This window comes from Canis aureus, chromosome 37 (assembly GCF_053574225.1).
Source record: "Canis aureus isolate CA01 chromosome 37, VMU_Caureus_v.1.0, whole genome shotgun sequence".
NCBI lineage: Eukaryota > Metazoa > Chordata > Mammalia > Carnivora > Canidae > Canis > Canis aureus.
The window spans coordinates 21,193,308-21,208,233 of NC_135647.1; the positions used below are offsets into that span (position 1 = coordinate 21,193,308).

Consider the following 14,926-nt stretch of genomic DNA (forward strand, 5'->3'; position numbering starts at 1 on the left):
TCTCACCCTTTCAATGTCTAGTGTTCAAACCCTAGGGTTCTTATGCAAGTGGCTCAGAGGGTGAAAACTACACAGGAAGAACCGTGGCCCTAATGATACCACACCAGCTTTACTTTTATATACTTTATAAATTGGAATTTCATGCAAATAGCTTTAAAGACTCCAGTGATGCAAAGAAAACACACTCAGGCACACACACACACACAAAAAAAAATCACTGCTAGAGGTGATGACGAGTTTCATCCACACAAGGACCATGGACCTACATGAGAAACAAAATACCCATCTTTTTCAGGAATGTCTGGGTAAAATATGACAAGCGGTGCCTTATATGTGTTCCCATAGGATACAAATGGAATACTAAAAGGACGCTGAAGATCACTGGTTTCCTATCTTGACTTTCCATCTGAGAAACTTGGGTCAGCTAGGAAAGAGACTTTCAGGTGACAGGTCATCCCTGCAAGTCAGTGTGAGGTGGACCGGGCCCAGGCTCGTGGGGTGCCGCCAGTACCTGGCTCATTCTTCTGTAACACTGCGTTCTGCCATGATCCCCAGCACCCCTGAGGAGTATTTAATGAGATTTTTCTAGTTATGTTGGTGACAAGGTATTTGAAAAATAAGGTCTATGCTTCACAGGACAAAATGCTTGAGAAACAAGATCCATTTTCTTCATAGCTGCCTGTGAAAGATTACAGGCCTATTTTCTGATTTTGACATTTATTTGAAATTCAGATTCTATTGTATAGCCTAATATGAGCTATGGAGATAATTAATATAAATGTGAATATCTCCAAGTGAAGTGGGAGAATGGAGGAAAAAGAATGTTCTTAAAGTTCAAGCCACTTTCCTGTGCCACTTTACGGCATTTAATTGTCTGCTATTCTCAAACACAAAATTCAAACACTAAGCTGAAATTACTCTTCTCTCTAAATCTCTTACCTGCTCTGCACAAAGAGCATGTGGACCTCATTTATACACGCGTGTCTGAGAAGCTGTGGGTACACTGCTGTCTAAGGGAGCCCTGGAGTGGATATTTCAGTACAGTCAAGAAGTTACCAGGGGGTGAGGTGATAGCCCTGTCAAACGTAACCTGCTAAGCTACCAATTTTATAATCTATGCAGCCTTCGGTCTTTGTGGTATTTCTCAAATATCAAAATAGCGGTTTGTCTTTAAGACTTTTCACCTTTACGGAGGAATCAAAAAAACACCATCTCTACGAGCTACCTCTCTTTTTACTAATATCAATTTTTAAAGGTCTGGTAGACAAATTAATAATTATAATAACAATGATGGCATTAGTAGTATTTGTTGAGTCACTAACTGGGCACTTTGCATACATCATCTCATTTAGTCACCATCGCAATCCAAGGTTGATATTTATAGAAAAGGAAAATGAGATTCCAGTTAACACACACAAAAAAAGGGGGTACAAAGCCCCCAAAGCCCCCAATTTTTCCACTGAAGTGGATAATGGGGATAAGTTTCAGTTACCACGATCAAGACCTCTTGCTCCCGACACGGCTTCCGGGGGCGTCGAGCAGAATTATCTGGTGCGAGGCCTCCGGAGATGCCCCTGCGCTGCCTCTGTGCCCACTCGCTCCTCATCACGCTGCCTCCTCCCTAACCACCAGCTCACCTGCCAATACCCGGCCTGCGGGTGGAGAACAGGGAGGTAGAGCGAATCCGGGAGGGCACACAGGCTGCGCGAGACAGGAGGCGAAGGCCAGGCGGCTGCAAGTCAGCTGGGTCTGTTACAGATCCCTGTGACTCTCCTTCGGCAGCCGGCACGTCACCTCCGCGTCCCCTCTCCGGTGCAGCGATGGCACTGGCCAGCAAACCCTCCACGACAGCCAGTCTCTCAGCAGGAAGTGATCATAGTGGCCTTTGTGAATCACGACTTCAGACACAGATAAACCGGACCTGGAGGCCGCTTGCCTTGAGGTCACCACATAAAAAACCCAATGGCTTCTGTGACGTTTGGTGAACTGAAATCTGGGCTGATGTCCATTTCGGTGACCGCTTAGCCAGAAACCACCAGCGAGGGCTCGGAGCGGAGGCATGGAAGGGCAGAGCCAGCCTGGTGCTTACAGCAAGGAGGCAGGGGGCACTTAGAGCGGGACAAGGCTCAGGCTCAGCTGCCATCGGACCCACGGACCACCGCCACATTTCAGTTTATTACAGTTAATAAATTAGTTCTCATCTTTTAAAGGGCCTGGGGCAGGGGAAGGGGGTGAATTTCATTTTGAGACTCTTAAGGGGTAACATGGATGCCACCGTCTTAAGAGGAAAGGAACGGGAGTCTATAGGTTGGACAACTGACAAGACCAAGGCCCTCTCCCAGCTGCCAGCACCTCCCTTCTCTGTGGGGGAGCCTGCCTCTCTGCCTATCAACACCCCTGGGCATCACAGGTCTTAACATTCAGCATGCTGATCATCTTTCTGTATGGTTCTTCTTTTCCACTTTTGTCTCCACTTTCCTACGTGGACCTCTTTATTTTTATGTCATATTGTAAATTTACATCCTTGTTGCAAGCTGCCTTCCATTATATGCATTAGAGAAAGGTAAAAAAACATTTTAGATTTTTTTTAAAAAGAGAGAAAGGTGAAAAATAAATCGTAATAATACCCAGTTTCTTCTCTGTCCCAGGCTGAAAAAAAAAGAAGATTAATAAAATAAACTTGTTCAAATTATATCTAAATAATACTCAGTTTCTGTGTAAGGACCTAAAACTTTAAGTAGAATCACACTGACCACATTAGTAAGACCATAAAACCAACTTGGTCATCTCACAGAGGGAAAACAGCCCCAGAAAACACTCAACAAGGATCACCATGTTATTTGTGGGCATGCCACAACTTTACAGCATGACGTCCATGCAACCAGCACTTATAAATGTTAAAAGGGGATAATATTCAAACCATCTCTCCTGACCACGTATCAGCTGATGGACACACACATCCCACTGCTTCATCACAGTAAAGCAGAGTAACCAACAGTTCTATTTTGCCAAGCAACATTTACTTGTGCAATAACTTAAATATTGTGTCACATTTACTTATTTTTTGAAAATGAGTGGAAATGGAAAAACACAAGTGCTGATTCTAACAGTACAAGTGAAACGAAGATGGACATAATTAAAGGTATATAAGTGATGGCTCACCATCAGCTGGCCAGTTAGAAGACAAAAGCTGTTATGCAAAAGTAATAGGGGAAAAAGGACAGATATCCCCAGCACCAAGACCACAAGGTCTAAGGACATTCCTAGCAATGAGGATGAGTGATAGAAAATTTTAAGACAGTGACAAAAATATTAAATGAAAACTACCATCAGAACATTTCAGTAACTCAAATACAGAGTGGGGTAGCGGGCGGTTCGTGGGTCTATCTGCCAGGTATACATCTTACCACAAGAATCAGGGTAACTAGAACTTTCTTGAAAAGAAAAAAAGGAAGAGATACCATCAAAGTCTACATCGCTAGTTTCTGCTCTACTCCTTAACAAAACTACCACTGGTAACTCCTTACTCCTAACAGTATTAACAGTTTACTTCACAGATTACAGATAGTAGGATTACTGACAGAAGCAAAATCCGAGCAACAAAATTACTACTTTGTAGAACTGTCAACATTTCAGTTTGACATAAGTTAAAATTCTAGAAATACACGTACACTGCATAACACCTGGATATAAAACACATTTATCTTTTAGTTTTCTGGGAATATAAAACCACGTGTTTAATTTTTATATATCAAAGTTTTAAAACTTTTAATTGTGGAGGCAATTAAAAGCTGGTTAAGCATCTGCCTTTGGCTCAGGTCATGATCCCAGGGTCCTGGGACGGAGCCCCATATCAGGCTCCCTTCTCCTCCCTCTGCCTATGCCTGCCACTCCCCCTGGGTGTGTCTTAGCTCTCTCCCTGTCAAAGAAATAAAATCTTGGAAAAAAAAATAATAACTTTAATTATAAATTATGAATCAAAGTGGACAGTAGTCCATAGTGGCACAGAAAAGCCTGGAACCCACTCTCCTGGGCAGTACATCTTTTGTATTTCTTTTGCTAGGCTTCTATCCTATGAGTAGACTGTAATGGCTTTGGGACATCTAATCCGGCTACACACAAGCTATCGGTAATTGCTAATGTCATTGGCAGAGAAGTCCAAGATCCATAGGATAGATATAAATGAAGCACTGATCAGTTGGATGTTCCTCCACTCCATTCTTAGTGCATGAAAAAATGTGGTGAAAGGCAATTCTCATTTACTTCGTTATTTTTTTAAAATAAAGTACATCCAAGTGAAATTAGTAGTGAATCATAAGCAAAAATTCATGGGTTAGAGAAGGAAATAAATCAAACCACAAAAATCACTGCAACTCTCAGCCTCACTTATAAGCTCCTCACGAGACAGGAGGCAAAGAAGTAAATAGATGAAATTGTTCCTCCAAGAAAAGGCACTCAATATTGCCAAGCTATGCAAGGCAGCCCAAGAACGACTATCGAGATTTCCATTCATATGTAATGATTTGGTTAAATATAATAAAACCAGTAAAATCACAGAGAGTCATAAGGCTAACAAGTAGAAGGTAAAAATAAAAAATTTCAGTGCCCTCTTTTTCTCTTTTAGTGGCCTAGGAAGTTATAGACTTTCCCACTATTTTCTTCTAATAAACTATTTAGGTCTTACTCACACAGCCCTACAACTTGCTATATTTTCTGTCTTTTAAAAAGTCCCTCTCTTGATCCCATCTTCCTCTCTAGCTATTATCCCATTAATTTCCACTCTTGTGCCACAAAACGACTCCAAGTGTTATATATTGATGTCTCTAACTCCTCTGCTCCATCAACAATGGAGCATGATTGCTTCAACAATCAGCAGCATTTAACAAAGTTGCTCCTTTCTTTTTCTTGGAACATATTCTTCTCTCAGATCTAGCTCTTCCTTGCTGGTCCCGAGCTTATGCTTGCTCATCAGCCACCTCTAGATGCTGAAGTGCCCCAGGGCTCAGTCCTCAAGCCACTCCTCTTATACTACACTCACTCCCTAAGTAATCTGACCCATTTCACAATTTTAAATATCATCCATAAATTGAAACTTTCTGATTCTGCCTCTAGCTATAACCTCTTTCCCTACACTCCAAACCTACTAACCTACTGCCTGCCTACTCAGCATCTCTCCCTGGATGTCTAACAGTCATTTCAAACCTATCACATCCAACACTAAGCTCTTGATTTTGCACTGCCTCCTCCAATGACTCTTCCCTAGTTCATCCTTCTAGTGGATCAAGTAAGAAACCTTGAAGTCATCTGTGATTTCTGTTTCTCATGCTTCATGTTGAATTCATAAGCAACTTTTAGTAGCTCTACCTTTAAAACAAAATCTTAATGGAAAAGCCATTAAAAAAAAAAAAACAAACTTTACTTTCCACTCATTTTTAATAGCAACATATGAAGCCCAGAAAACTTATGTAGTATAACTTATGTGTTATGATCACTGTGAAAATAACATGTTTGAGAAAAAAATATACATTTAGGAAAGAATAGTACACAAGCGTGTATCATGATCATTATTAAGACAGTATTGTTGAAAAAAGAGAATATATAGAAAAGGCTAGTAAATCTGGGAAGCATGTAGGAAAATTACAAGAAGCATGTTCCCAAGTACTGAGCACCAAAATATAGGCAACCTCCCACTCATTCATTCAAAACACTGCAGCAGTGCCAAGTACTAGGGATTTGTGGGAAATGTGACCCAGCCATTTAACACTGGGGGAAATTATAAACATGTCTCAAATACACAGAAAGCAAGCTAGAGTGCTAAACGCCATAAAGATTACCATAAAGCACCCTGGGGCTCCAGGAACTACTGGCAGAGATAATGAGAGGAAGCCCTCTCATCGAGGTGAACTGAGAAATCCTGCCAGGTAGACAGGTTTGGTAATGAAGTGGATGGGAAAAAAAAGGCAGGTCTCTTATAGAAAGGGAAAGGCAATTCACTGCTGCAGAAGCAGTGGATTCTACTCAGAGCCTCAGGACAAGTGACAAGCTAAGCAAAAGACTGCTGAGGAGAAAAGAAGGAAGACACCTGCATATGGGTAAAAGTATGCAAGGTGGGAAGCAAACACACCAAAGCACAGGGAACAGGTGGCTTCAGCTTTCTGAGAGTGGAGACAATTCATGAGATAGAAAACAGCATATCACAAAACCAAGTTAATTAGTAAGAAAGTTACCTGCATACTAAAGGAAAGATAATTCTGCTGAGACTCTAATGAAAAAATGAAAACTATTTTTTCTATATAATCAATAGCCAGTATAACAATTATCCAGAAAAGTTGGATTTTACTTTAAAATCACTAAGCTTTTATTATTTTCTTTTTTAAAAGATTTATTTGAGAGACAGAAAACGAGCAGGGGGAGGGGTAAAGGGAGAGAAAATTTCAAGCAGACTCCCACCGAGGAAGGAGCACTCAACTCGGGGCTTGACCTCACCACCCTGAGACCATGACCTGAGCCAAAAGAAAGAGTCGGAGAGTCAACCAACTGAGCCTCCCTGGCGCTCCCTCATATTATTTTCTAATTCTGATTTTCTCTTTCCCAATATCACCAAGTTTCCACCTAGAAACATAAAAATAAGGGATCCCTGGGTGGCGCAGTGGTTTAGCGCCTGCCTTTGGCCCAGGGCGCGATCCTGGAGACCCGGGATCGAATCCCACATCGGGCTCCCGGTGCATGGAGCCTGCTTCTCCCTCTGCCTGTGTCTCTGCCTCTCTCTCTCTCTCTCTATGTGACTATCATAAATAAATAAAAATTAAAAAAAAAGAAACATAAAAATAAGAAAAATATGTAACAATCTATTTAAAAATTTGCTTTCTTTTTTAAATTTGCTTTCAATAAGTTTTCAAATCAACTATTTTAACAAGTTTTCTCTAAAATTGTAATTATTCTTCCAAAAACATGAACAGATTTCAGGGATGCATTACCAAGGAAATGTGACAATTTCACAAAAACGTTTCTTCATGGTAGAAAGTAACCTTTAGTCTCTAGGTAAGTTATAAAATCATTTCTAATGGAGCAATTATTTTACAACCAATGATTTTTTTTAAATTTAGGACTTTAGCCAACATAAGAACATAAAACAGAAAATAATGGAACAGGACTCCTAGAAAGAAGAAACCAAAGCATTTTTGGCCACAACAAAACTATCTAAGAAGCTCAAATGAATCAACTGATAAACTACTAGAACAAATAACAGTTTGGTCAAGGGAATGAATTTAAAATTCCTAAAAGTCAAAAGCATTTTTCAATCCCAGCAATAAACAACAGGAAATAAAGTTATAATGAAAAAAATCATTTTCAGTAACAAATAATAAATAGTCCTCCCTTATCCACAGTTCTACCTTCCACCATTCCAGTTACCGGCAGTCAACATGCTGCAGGAGATGATCCTCCTTCCAAGTATCGTCAGTAAGATAGTAGAAGCCTAACGTCAGGTCATAGTGCTTGTATCATTCCCCTCACTTCATCCTCTCACATGGGCATTTTATCATCTCACATTATCACAAGAAAGAGGAGTATAGTACAATAAGATATTCTGAGAGAGAGACCATATTCACATAACTTCTATTACAGTATATTGTTAAAATCATATTTTATTATTAGTTATTGTTAATCTGTTAATGTGCCTGATTTATAAACTTTATTATAGGTATGTATATATAGGAAAAAGCAGGATATATAGGATGCAATACTGTCTGTGGTTTCAGGCACCTGCTACGGATCTTAAGACAGATGCCTTGTAAATAAGGAAGGACTACTGTGTATAAAGAGGCCAATTTGAAGCAAATTACAAAAATTTACAAGCAACCATGAAAGAAGATCAGAATAAATAGAAAGTGACATATATTGACTGGGAAGATTTAATAGTATAAAATGTCAGCTCTATCCAAATTATTTTAATGTAATTTCCAAAGAAATTTGTATGGGAGTGGTTAAGAGGACTTTAAATAATAATCGAGTTAATTTGAAAAATGAAACAAGTGACAGAAGAATTTGTTGAAAAACAGTAAGAAAATAGCAACAGTGAAAACTGGCAAAAAAACTGACAAAGCAAGTAGATTCTGAGATATTTTTAAATTTAATATATCCTCATAAACCAATGTAGAAGTAAATTATATCAGAAATAGTGTGAAACTATTTGGGAGAAAAACGAACTCATCTTCATTTCATGTCCTATGCCTAAACAGACTGTGGAGACTTCTGTGGAGAGTTATATGGATACAAAAGAAAACAAACAAAAACAGAATATTGGTGATTCTTTAACTGATCTGGGGTTAGGAATGACTGTTCTACAAAAGAAGCAAACGTAATAAATGGAAGGCACATAAATTTGACCACATGAAAATTTAAGACTTTTGATATTTATAAACATCAAATAACTTGAATATTAAAAAAAAAATTGGGGAAAATCTCTGCAGTAAATGACATAGTCAGCCACTGTTGACTTGAGATCTGGTACAGAGTATCAGCTCTTTGAAATGCTGATGGCCTTTTCAACATTCTATGCCATATAAATAGATTTTTGCATCATTTTAAATATAGATCTGGAAAACACAAGTCTACATTTTATTTCAAAACCAAACCTGGGCTTTTGAAAATAGTTTACTTGTGCATAGATTTATGAGATCCCACATATGTGAAAAGATATCTTTGATCTTGGAAACAGTTTGAAAAGACTCAGAGCTTTCAGTTACATAGGTATAAAATAAAGTCTCTGAGATTTTAAAAACCATCAGACTGCCATATCTTTGTTCTTCCAGAGAAAAAGCTATCTTATTTTTTAACTGTAGAAAGATATATTTAGAACTAATTTTTTTCTTCCGCTCTGAGCTTTCTAAAAAGCAAACTTACCTTTTAGTTTAATCCCAAAGGAGATAGTAGCTGAAAAGTAAAAATAAGACATGATAGGAAAAAAGCTGAAAATTAATGGTTCAAATACCTTTATGCTCTGTGATTTTTTTCATATTAAGTCTAATAAGAGCTGTTTGAGGAAACAGGCACATTGTTTCTCGAAGTTTATACTAGAAATACATTAAGCAAGTGGGGGTTCCTCTGAGGTTCAGCACAGCATGAAAAAAAAACACTCCCATCTCTCTCCTCTATAAAAGGCCAAATACCTGCCCCAACGGCATAAAAAGAATATCCAATATCTACTTCACTTGTTATACATGTAAATACTATTTGACAATATGACTAAAAAATGACGCCAATGTTTGCATGTCAAATATTAAAGTTTTGTTTTACTCTCTACCTTGAGAATAGTACATATTCTTTGATTACTGGTCACACAATTTCTCCAAAATCTAACCTCTAGAAGTAATAGTGAAAAAGCTCATTCATGACATTTCTACATATTGAATCACTTCATGTGATTTTACTTCACCTAATAACATTGCTAAAGCATTTTAAAAAGGGAGGATTTATATTGTAATTGCTCATTGTTCATAACATGTATATTTTCATCTAAGAATCTTGCTCAGAAGAGTTTGAGATCATTTTTATTTGAATGATATCTGTGCAATTAAATAAATTCTAAATTAGAATATTGATCAAAAAATAACATCAATATGTAAGTGTGAGACACAAATTTTAAAAAACACATCCTTTAATAGTTTCACAGATACAGTCCATCAAACCAGAAAGCCTCAACACTCTGAAGAAGGAACAACACAAAGCAATGGCAGCACAGGGTTACCCTGACCGTTACCTATGGATCTTTCCCTGGCATTTACTGGTTTGTCATTCCTACCTGCCCTCTCTAAAGAGCACTTGTTTCCCTTTTTGGCCTAGGTCATAACAAAGGACCAGACAGGAATGGAATTGAAATGGACATGGAATATGCAAATGTATGAGCCACTGAAAACAGTAAAAACCCCTGAAGTGAGGACACTGATTTGGAAGTAGCAATTCTGGACTACTACACCCTACTCAAGTATGGTCACACAAGCCAGGGAACCAATGTTCTTACAGGTCTAATGGCAAGAAGGGGTCACATGACTTAGAAACCAAAGTTCCATCACTTTCAGAAAAATCATTACATCATCATAGAAATCATCAAAGGGCAATATCAGATCATAACCTTAACTGATAGATAGAAATCTTTGCTTCAAACAAAATAGGGCTTATATACACCTGGAGCTAATGGCAAAGAACTAGGGTTCCACATTACTACAAGATAAGCAAATATTGACTGAATCATTTCTTAAATTATGTCCCTGATATTAAGTGATTCAAAATCATTTCATGCTAAAAAAAAAAAAAAAAAAAAATAGGGAAATACAGAACAAAGAAAAAAATCATTAATCTTATACCACAGTACCAGAACTATAAAATATAACACACCTCTTGAGACCACCTCTTTAAGACTACTTAGATCCCCAGGCACGGGTGAGGTGTGAGATGCAACATTCACTATGTGTTGCCACTAGGGATTCTTCAGTGTCAAGTTCTGACATCATCATTACTACTCTACCACCATCTTCACCATGACCACTGCTCATATAATTTACTAAATACTCATTATTACATCTGAAACCGTAAGACATTCTTTATACACATTATCTCATCTATTGTTAAGTCAACAGACTTGAGAATTTTATCTGTATTATCAGACTCCAAAAAACTAATATTATTCATTGAAAAATCATGTATATGGCAATAAAATTCAAATGTTATAAAAGAGTAAACATGAAAAGTAAAATTCTACTGCTTCCTGTACCCCCATAAACATTTTCTTTGTGTTATGCAATTGTATGCATGTTTGTACAAAAATGTAAGCCCCTTTCCCACAGACTTAATTTTTAAAAAATGTTAGCATATCTTTCTGTATCATAGTCTTTCTTGCCAGTTAAGAATTTACCCTGATAATATTCCACAGAAGTAATGCACAGAGATCCACCTCATTCTTTTTCACGATGTGTATTCCAAATTCCATCACATGAAAGCCCCACCATGTATGTATGCAGCCACTTTCCTATTGATGAACATTAAAGTGTTTTCCAATATTTTGTTAAAATGAATAAATCTATTAAAAATACTCCTATACACATATGTTTGCATACACATTCTAACATTTTTAGGATAGACTCTTAGAAGTTGAATTGCAAGGTCAAATGGTTTACACATTTTAAATTTGAACGGATACAATCAAATGGATCTCTCAAGTGGCAGTTCACTATACAAGTCTCACCACAGAGCCCCACCAATTATGAGTGACACACTCCTTGTACCCTTTGTAGCACCATAAATGATCAAATCATTTCATCTCTATACTGACAAAGTTTTACTAAAATAAAGTTACATTAAATATTTTTTAAGAACATTTTTTAAGTCCTACTTTTGTATAAAGGACTGTTGTTTAAATCACCATCCATGAGGGTAGCCTGGATGGCTCAGCGGTTTAGCGCTGCCTTCGGCCCAAGGCCTGATCCTGGAGACCTGGGATCGAGTTCCACGTCGGGCTCCCTGCATGGAGCCTGCTTCTCCCTCTGCCTTTGTCTCTGCCCCCCTCTCTCTATCTGTGTCTCTCATGAATAAATAAATAAAATCTTTTAAAAAAATAAAAAATAAGTCACCATCCATGAAATCAAAGAGTTTAAAATGTATGAAGCTGAAGCAAATGTATCTCAAATGAAGTATCTCAAAATGAAACACAGAAATACATTTATAAAAGAACATATGATTAATTAAAAAGAGAACAGCCCCAAGGTTCCAGAGGTACAGAAGAAGGAACAGCAAATGCTAACAATGACGGGAAATGCATTCATGGAAGGAGTAAGACTAATAACTCAAGTCTGGGAAGCCAGAAAATTACAAAGAAGAGACAGCAGATGGTGTACAAACAAGATGAGGGATCCCTGGGTACCTCAGCAGTTTAGCGCCTGCCTTTGGCCCAGGGCGTAATCCTGAAGTCCCAGGATCGAGTCCAGCATCAGGCTCCCTGCATGGGGCCTGCTTCTCTCTCTGCATATGTCTCTTTCTCTATCTCTCTCTCTCTGTCCCTCATGAATGAAAAAATGAATGAATGAATAAATAAAATTTTAAAAAAAGATGAATAAAGTCAAAACAAATACTTATATTACATGCTATTGGTCTAACACACCAGGCCAGAGGTTGCCAAAATAACAACAGGCCAGTCAGACAAGAAAAGCAAAAAAAAAAAAAAAAAAAAAAAGAGCCAAATAACACAAGTTAACAGTGGCAGAAAAGAATTCCTAAAAATCAACCCTAAATGGAGACCAGCAATTCAGAAAGGTTCTAGGTGATTATATCTTTTAAACAAGGTTCAAAACCCTAGTAAGCCAGGACTTTTCTTGCACATTTTATACATGCACTATAGGATTCCCTTAAAAATATCTACTTGATATAAGTATGCTGCTCAAAATAGAAATAAATAATGAGGCTATAACTTCACCACTTTGTGTTTTATCTTGAGGATAACTGCAATTCAGTTATTTCAAATCTGAGCAGCAAGCTCTAGCAAAAACAAGGGTTTTGAAAGAAAACGTCCTGGGTTTCAATCTGCACCCACCTTAACTAGCAAGTCATTAAATTTTGTAAAACCTCTTCTGCAAAATGGTTACAAATGCTATTCAAATGAAATTATATAGATATAAGATAGATAGATATAGATGATATTTAAACCCAGGGAGAGAGAAAGAGAATCTACATATAGAATATAGCTGGGTGCCTGGCATACAAAGGGAGTTTCTATACACAAATTTCTTTTTCTTCCCTTTCAGCCTACCTCAAATAAAACCAAAATATATAGTACCATTTAAATATTAACTGTTCCCAAGCACATATTTTAGTTTCCTCTAATTTCACTAGCATAATCCCATCAGAGCAGTTAAAAAAAAAAAAAAGTACTCAGTGATAATGTCTAGACCATTCAGAAAAAAGAATGGTACATTCTAGAAGTTACCAATAAAAAAAAACAAAAGAAAAAAACTATTTTTTTTTGAAAAAAAGTATTTTGAACTAAATTCAAGAGGTGATATAAGAAACCCTATATTAATATAACATTCTTGATCTATAAACCTAAGAATTCTTCATTTTGCTGAATAAAAGCAAATTCCTAATACTTGCTATTCTATATTCTTTAATACTGAACCACTGGTTTTTTGGGTTTGTTGTTTTTTTTTTTTTTTTTAAGATTTTATTTATTTATCCATGAGAGACACAGAGAGGCAGAGACATACCAGAGGGAGAAGCAAAGCAGCCTCTCCATGGGGAGCCCTATGTGGAACTCGCTCCCAGGACCCCAGGATCATGACTAATACAGCTCACCCCTTGTGGGATTCTAGTCATCCTTCCATATGAGCCTTTAGCCTACTTGCCCTCCCCATTTTCTCACTAGCTGCTTTGGCATAATATCATGGGCAATATATTGACAAATAGCATTGAAACCATGTAATACTGACCCTGTTTTCTTCATTTCCTCTCTGGCTCTAAAATAGCTTATCTGCAACATAACACAGGTATATACCTTTGGGTACATTAAAAGTAAGATTCTCTGAGAGAGCACAGTTTTAAATAAAGCAACTTAACTTAATCTGAGTGGCTCAGCTACTTTAAGTATATCATCAATCATCAAAACCAGCCAGAAACTGCTAGAGTAGCATCTTCCAAACTTTACACAAATAAATCTGTGAGTTCCTTAACATTCCATGCTTTCAATTAGCCTTTCTATGGCTCTGCTCATTTTTTTATAACCATATACTTCTTCCTATTGATTTTTAGTACTTCATATATTGGCAGGAAACCATTGCCAACCTAATATAATGCCATGCATTTATGCAGTGCTTTTAATTAAGTCATTTTGGAATCTCCTTAGCATTTTGATGAAGACGATACGTTGTTTTCCTTGAAGTAAAGGCAGTTGAATTTTTCTTTGCACTTCCAGGACCTGGCCCAGTGCCTGCTACATGGTAGGTGCTCAATATCTGTCACAGGTTGCTACAGTGACAAAGTCCTGGCTTTTAATCCCAGTTCCAGTACTTTCCAAATCTAAACTGGAACATGAGCAGATCATATGATCTCCCAGAACTTGTCTCTTGTCTGAAAAATAGGAATGAAGAATATCCATTTCACAGAGTTTCTGTGAAAACTAAATGAAATAATATATTCAAAATCAGAATAGTTGGTACATAAGGACTGAAGAAATTATAGATGATTCTCACTAAATCACACATACATCTTCACTCAAATTCTCTCTGAGGTCATGAGTTACATAGGTCATGTCAGACAATGGGTTCAGAGTAAGTAATTTCCCTTAAAGACCAGTAACTATAGAGAGGGGGGTACTAAGCCCTAAGAAGCAGTAATGTGCTCTGGAAATCACTGACCATTTTAGAATATTTCCTACAACTTGTTTCATGGATCGATGCTGTCATTATTGATCTCACACTTCCTTTAGACTCAAGTCTACAAATGACCCATTAACAACTATAATATGAGTCCTAGGCCAAGCTAATCCCTCAGTCCTTCTTGTATCTATGCCCTTCCTTGTATCCAACCCTTGTATCTAATCCACTTGGTACTAACATTCCAAGGAGAAATAGAGATGAATTTCAGTGAAGCTAAGTTCCTGGGCTAGATAAGAAGAATCCCAGTCACCAGGAGAACACTATTTTTTTTTTTTTAAAGATTTTATTTATTTATTCATGATAGTCACAGAGAGAGAGAGAGAGGCAGAGACACAGGCAGAGGGAGAAGCACGCTCCATGCACCGGGAGCCCGATGTGGGATTCGATCCCGGGTCTCCAGGATCGCGCCCTGGGCCAAAGGCAGGCGCCAAACCGCTGCGCCACCCAGGGATCCCAGGAGAACACTATTTTTTGAGCCCTTCCGTATGACCAGACGTATTATCCTA

The 14,926-nt window shown here is 37.7% G+C and overlaps 1 protein-coding gene across 4 annotated transcripts in view; it reads right to left on the bottom strand.

The window, feature by feature from the left end:
- Positions 1-14,926, bottom strand: part of FARS2 (phenylalanyl-tRNA synthetase 2, mitochondrial) — a 499,567-nt gene that overhangs the window by 403,931 nt on the left and 80,710 nt on the right. For 2 of the 4 annotated variants that reach the window (XM_077886005.1, XM_077886003.1), the window contains exon 3: positions 8,905-8,934. The exons of the other annotated variants lie outside the window; for them this stretch is intronic. The gene's annotated coding sequence lies outside the window, so the exon portion shown is untranslated. The remainder of the gene's footprint in view (positions 1-8,904; positions 8,935-14,926) is intronic. 4 annotated transcript variants of the gene reach the window in all.